Below are 6,621 nucleotides of genomic sequence, written 5' to 3' on the forward strand. Positions count from 1 at the left end.
TGAACCACATTGCACACTTACCTGTATGTTCTCTTTCCATGTTCATTAGGAGTCTCGTGTGCCTGGGTATTGTGTCTCTTGGCTTGTAAGGTAAGGGATCACAGGATATTCATTCAGCAGTCTCTAAATCTTTACTAAGAATCCATTGTGAGGTGAGCACTATGCTGGCTGCTGGAGAAATAAAGATCAATAAAATACAATGTCTGCCAGAAGGAGCTCATAGACTACTGAAGGATCAGAGAAGCCAGCACAAAAGTGCAATAAACTCTGAGAGTGACATCCAAGCAGCCGGGCATTCATCTGGTACAGTACATTCCTGGATATCGAGTAACAAGAAAGAAGAGCCAGAACGATGTATCACCAAGGCCAACGTGTGGCTGCCCATAATCACCAACTCAAGAAACAAGTGAAAGCAGAGAGGATTGAACTTCTGGGTTAAGGCAGAAAAGGATAAAAAGCAAAGACATTTTGCCAAAGACTGACTATGTTTTCCTACCCAGGAAAATAAGACCAGTGTGGTGTGTTTTCAGCATCTGATGAGGTGCGTGCCCTTTTGAGCTAATTCTTCCATCAGGAGAGATTTGAGGGTGTAAGGAAGGAAAGTGATGCTAAACTGATCAGATTTAGACCACAGGGAATGGAAAGAGATGATTCACTTTAAATCTGAAACTAAATGGGGGAAGGACTGCTTTCACAGTTGTAGGGGACTTATCTTAAAATTCTCTGAAATAGAGGTATAAAGGCTGAAGGGACCTATTTGGATCTATGGATGATTATGTAGGAAACGATATTAATGATAAAGAAATAAACAACCAATGTTAACAAAAAGTGGAAAAGACAAAAGGAAACCTGTCTGGATAGAATAAAGCTCAAAATGCTCTGGTGAGTTGAAACCCAAATAAGACAGATGAGTGAGAGGCAGCGCAGAGTCCCCAACGAGGCTCAAACAAATTTAGAGTGTTCAAGCCCAAAGGTAAAAAGTGAAAATGAGATAAAGACTCCACCGAGGGAAATGGAAAACAGCTCCTTATACAGTGAAGACACAAGAAGTCACAGAAATCTGCTGCTTATTAGATGGGCTTATGAGAAAAGCTCTATGATGCTCATCTGAGATGTTCACACAGTTCTGTGTGCTTACAAAGGAAAACAGAACCAGCCTGGGGAAAGAGGACATCGTATTTTCCTTTCTCGGAGTAATTGTAAACAGATACAAAAACTCTGGTGGGAAAAGTAGATGTGGAAGCAGACAATGAAGAAGCCAGCTGGTAGGCTGAGTTAAACTGCGGCAGTTTGTCTGATGGCTGTTTCAATGGTCTGGAAGTCTTTAGGAAGGTGTTCCATGTCTATAATTCTGACAATAATTTATAATATTCTCTGGGTGACATTTTAGATACATGGCCATATTTGAAAACCATGGGGACATACAAGAAGAAGTGCTGAAACTGTAATCAACTCATTCATTCATTGAATAAGCATTTATTGTGCACCTAGATGAACAGCACTTAGCACTGTTTTTGTATTAGAGATACAGCAATGAATGAGAAAAACAAGGCCTTGGTGTCGTAGTGTTTTATGGGCCAGAAGGGAGAGACAGACAATAAAATTATTGACAAACTTTTAAAAATAAAATTTCAAACTGTGATATTGGTAAGTGCCGTAAAAGCAAAAAACAAAAACCAGAGAGGTGAGATAGAGAGTGACTGGTAGGCAGAAAACCTTGTTTCCCAGTTTAGGTAGAGGGCTCTGGGAAGCCTCTTGGTGGGGAAGACATTGGAGCTGAAGCTTGAGGGATAAAGAGGCAGCTCCGTGAAGATCAGGGGGTCAGAGAGTCCTAGGCAGAGGGACAACAATGTAATGTCCCGGTGGCGGGAAAGCCATGGCATGTTCAAGGAGCAGAAGAGCAGCCCAGAATGAAGGGAGTATGGTCAGAAGTGGGAGAATGGAGGCAGAGGAAGCTGGAAGGATTGACAGGGACCTGCTAACCATGGAAAGGGGTTTGAAGTATATTCTAACTGCAGTGGGAAGTGACCAGAGGGTTTCAAGCAAAGGCTGCTATCGTCTTTCTATGTGATCTCTGCTGCTCCACAAATCTCGTGGACCAGCAGAACCACCACCCCCTGGAAGATTTCATATCCCACTGCAGACTGGCGGCAGCAGAATCTATACTTTTACAAAATCTCTGAATGCTGCATGCATACGTGAACTTGAAGAAGCACTTCTAGAATGATATCTATGCTTTGAAAAGACTCCATGGTACAACCACTAGGATGGTTATAATTTTTTGGAGAAGGAAAATAACAAGTGTTGGTGAGGATGTGGAGAAATTGGGACCTTTTCACATTGTTGGTGGGAATAAAAAGTGGAGCAGTCACTGTGGAAACCAGTTTGGCTGTTCCTCAAGAATGCAAACATAGTTACTCACTTAGAACATTTCCACTTCTGGGAATATACCCAAAAGAATGGAAAACAGATGTTCAAAGAAAAACTTGTACATAAATATTCAGAGCAGCACTATTCACAATAAACGAAAGGTAGAAACAACCCAAATGTTCATTTACTGATGAAAGGATAAACAAATGTGGTCTATCCATATAATGGGATATTATTCAGCCATAAAAGGAATGAAGTACTGATATCTGCTACAACAGGGATAAATCTTGAAAACATGCTAAGTGAAAGAAGTTAGACATGTTAGGCCATGTATTACATGATTCCATTTATATGCAATATTCAAAATAGGCAAATCCATAGAGACAGAATGCAGATAGTGGTTGCCAGGGGCAGCGGGGAGGAGAGAATGGAGAGAGACTGACTAATGGGTACAGGGTTTCCTTTAGAGGTGATGAAAACCCAAAACTAGATAGTGGTGATGGTTGCACAACACTGTGAATGCACTAAGTGTCACTAACGGTAAATTTTATGTTATGTGTATTGTACCATAATTTTCAAAACAAGACTATAAAGAGCAAGGGCAAAAAACACAACAAATGGTAGTTCTCCAAGAGCTATTGTGGAGTTAGTGGGTGGTTGCTAATGGTGTCTTAATTTTGTAGCACTTCAGTAATGGTCTAGATACTAAAAACTTTAAAATGCACATACATTGCTTTGAGAAAACACCAAGCTAATAGACCTAGTCAATACCTTGTTGAAAATTCAAACAAAAATGAACAAAGCTGAATTAGGTCCAAAATAAGTAGAATGCAGTTCAGCAAGATTGAGAAGAACTGAACAGGTGTCAAGGGCAGGAAGGTGAAAAAAGGTGCAAAAGATAAAAATCGAGGAGTCAGGAGCATGGCCACTGGAATCTGGAAGAGAGCACTGTGGACAAAAGGTCAATTTCAGTAACTGGATTCATATGTGGGTGAATCACAGCTCACACAGAAACCACTGAGTTCCCTTGCCATTCCATTCAGCGTTGCTCACCTGCATTCTCAAATTGTGCTTCCAGCTCTGGGGTTTGCACCTGGTAACCTGAAAAACAGGTGTGATTCAAGGCCACTCTAGATCCAGAGGTCATGCTTTTAACCACTGCTCTATGGCCTCTCCAGAGGTGAGTAGCATAGGTGACCAGAAGGTTGGATGGGGGTAGGGAGTAGGAAGTGGGGGATGAACAAACGTATGAATATGCAATACCTTCTCTTCCTAAGTGTTAACATGTAAATCTAACCAATATTATTATTAATATTAATTCATATTAAGGTTATTATTACTCTGCTGGGCACTGGGATTGTGGAAAGAATAAGATGTTCTCCCTGTTGTGGCAGAGCTCACGTCTGGTGTGGAAATCTACTAAAATGCTGCTTGGAAAACATAAAGGAAGAGGTGGGTACAAGTTCTTTGGGGTCCCATAAAAGCTTTAATTCTGCCCAGGAGGAAAGCTAAGATTTCAAAGACTGGGGGCATCTGAGTAGCAGAGAGGATGACACTGATTATTGGCGAAGGGAGCAATATGTACAAAGGTCAGAAGGATGCAAGAGCCTGGCTCCCTTGAGAACTGTGATTGACTCGGTGGAGCTGACATAGGGTATGAGGGATGGATCCTCTGCAGATAAGCTGGAAAGGTAGCTCCCCTCACTTCTGGTGCTTGTTAGCAATCTCTATCATTTCCTTGCTTGTGGATGCATCACTCCAATTTCTGCCTTCGTCTGCACGTGGCCATCTTCCATGTTTCTGTGTCTAAATTTCCTTTTCATAAGGACACCACTCACTGATTAAGGTCCACCCTAATCCATTATAATCTCATCTTAACTTGATTATATCTGCAAAGACCCTATTCTAAACGAGGTCAAATTCACAGGTACCAGGGCTTAGGACTTGAACGTGTCTCTTGGGGAGGGCACAATTCAACCCACAGCAGAGCCTGACCAGTTAGAGCAGCATGGAGCTTTAGACAAGACACACATTTTACATGGATCACTCCGGTGATTTGAGGTGAGGAGGCCGGAGGGCTGTGAGACGCTGAAGGATCAGTTAGGAGTTGACTGCAAAACAGCAAGTGAGAACCTCAGAGGCCCGGATAAAGGCCATGTTTGTGAGAATGCTGAGCCATCAGAAGTGCTGGCCAATCCAGTTGGAATTTTTGGCAAGAACAGTTCGTAGGCAGAGGGCAATGTGAACTTCCATTAGGAGACGCATTGTGTCTGGTTGTGAGCAGGCACTGACCAACATTTCCTAGATTCGTTATTTCATTAGGCTTGATAAAATGGTGACATTCTAATTCCATCATGTCCTCTTCATTTATTAATGGGATGCTTCTAGAAAAAGTAATTTCCTCTCATCAACTATTTATTAACTTTGATCTACAATATAAGCAGGAAAATACTTTTACTTAAAAAAAAGAAACTAGTTTTAAACTACAGAGTTGGTTCTCAGGCATCCTCCTAAAATAACTTTTTTTTTTTTCTAGTTGTTGGCCGTCATTGTTTTTCTATTTGTTTGATGTCATTCTGAACTCATGGATTTTAGCATATTTGATGTATTTCAGTCTGTGCCAATTATCCTTGATAATGCCAAAACCATTCTAGTAGAAGCCTCTTCAAGTTGCCTCCTGAGTCCTGTTAATGCAATCCCAGTAATCTTGCCAGTTTTCTTGCTTTTTTGAACTTTTCAAAGTTGGGTGAAGATTGGTATATTATTGAGTATTAAATTGCATTTCTTTTATTAGTCACAATATCCAGGAGCTTCTAGTTTATTTAATTGGGTGTATTGTAAGGGTGCTGCTGACCAGTACATGGATCAAAGTATGTGGCATGCTGCACTCAAGAATGCACTGAGCAACCAGCCTGGGCAACATAGCTAGACCCAGTCTCTACAAAAAATTTAAAACTTAGCTTAGCATGGTGGTGTGCACTTGTAGTTCTAGCTACTTGGGAAGCTGAGGTGGGAGGACTGCTTGGGCCCAGGTGTCTGAGCCTGCAGTGAGCTATGATCACACCACTGCACTCCAGTCTGAGTAACAGAGCAAGAGCCTGCTTCTATTAAAAAAAAAAAAAAGTACACCGAATTATCAACCAGGAGCCCTATTCTCTAATCTTGCCCTTGGCATGACCTATCACAAAGTCACGTATCTTTCTGGATCTTCCTTTCTTCCTTATTACATTAAGGGGTATGGCTCTACTACAGTCTTCAAATCCCCCTGTCGAGCTAAAATGCTGAGATCTTTATTTCTGGCTCCTACGTCCCAGACCTCATATAAAAGTATTTTTTTTCAGTAGTGCCAATTGAATAATTGTATAACTAAGTTCAATTTAATTTTTGTGTTTGTGCAAGTTATTTTATCAAATTAATTTGTAAAACAAAAAACCTGTTAGATTATGTGTTCTTTTTTAATATTATTATTATTTAAAAATATGGTCACTGAACTGATGAAGGCCACATTGATTGACCCTTCTGCCTGCTCTTTCAGAAGTTGCAGCCAACTGGCAAATAGCTTCCCCAGCCTCCTGCTGAAGCATCTGCTAATGCTCTGCAGATTACTGTGTCCCCTCCGCCTCCCCCTACCTTCCCTGTCGCCCTCTATCCTCAGGCTGCTCATTAACTCATTAGAAGCTGCTTTCATAGCAGCTGGAGGGGAGGTTCTGCTGCCTGCTGACCGTAGCTCAGGGTTTTCAAAGCACCTGCCTCAGTGTCACCTGGAGTCTTTGGTAAATAGGACCGTATTCGTCTACTCGGTGCTTCTCCTCCACGACATTGAACATAGCATCAGGAATCAACACAATCCTTGTGTAAATCTTTATGCAATGTCTGTCCCATGCACTGGACAATAAGCTCCGCAAGGACAGGCTGTATTAGGTTTTGCTGACCTTCATATCCCTGGCACTCAGCTCAGGACATAGTACTTCGTGGGTATCCCAAGATTTCCTGGATGCTGAATGCATGAGTGCAGGAGTGACTGAGTGAATGAGGTTGAACTTGGGGCTGACGTGTATGTCTAGGTGTCTGTATATGTGTGTAAATGTGTGTGTGTGTGTGTGTACACACACACACACATATACATCTACACAGTGGGGTCTCCTGTACTAATCTAACATACTCAGAAACTTCAGAGGAGGAGGCTGGCAAGTTCTTCATCCTGTAAGTCTGTGTGCTATTAGGAAAAACAGGCCTGGCGCATGGCTCACG

This window comes from Papio anubis, chromosome 19, assembly GCF_008728515.1.
Source record: "Papio anubis isolate 15944 chromosome 19, Panubis1.0, whole genome shotgun sequence".
Taxonomy (NCBI): Eukaryota; Metazoa; Chordata; class Mammalia; order Primates; family Cercopithecidae; genus Papio; species Papio anubis.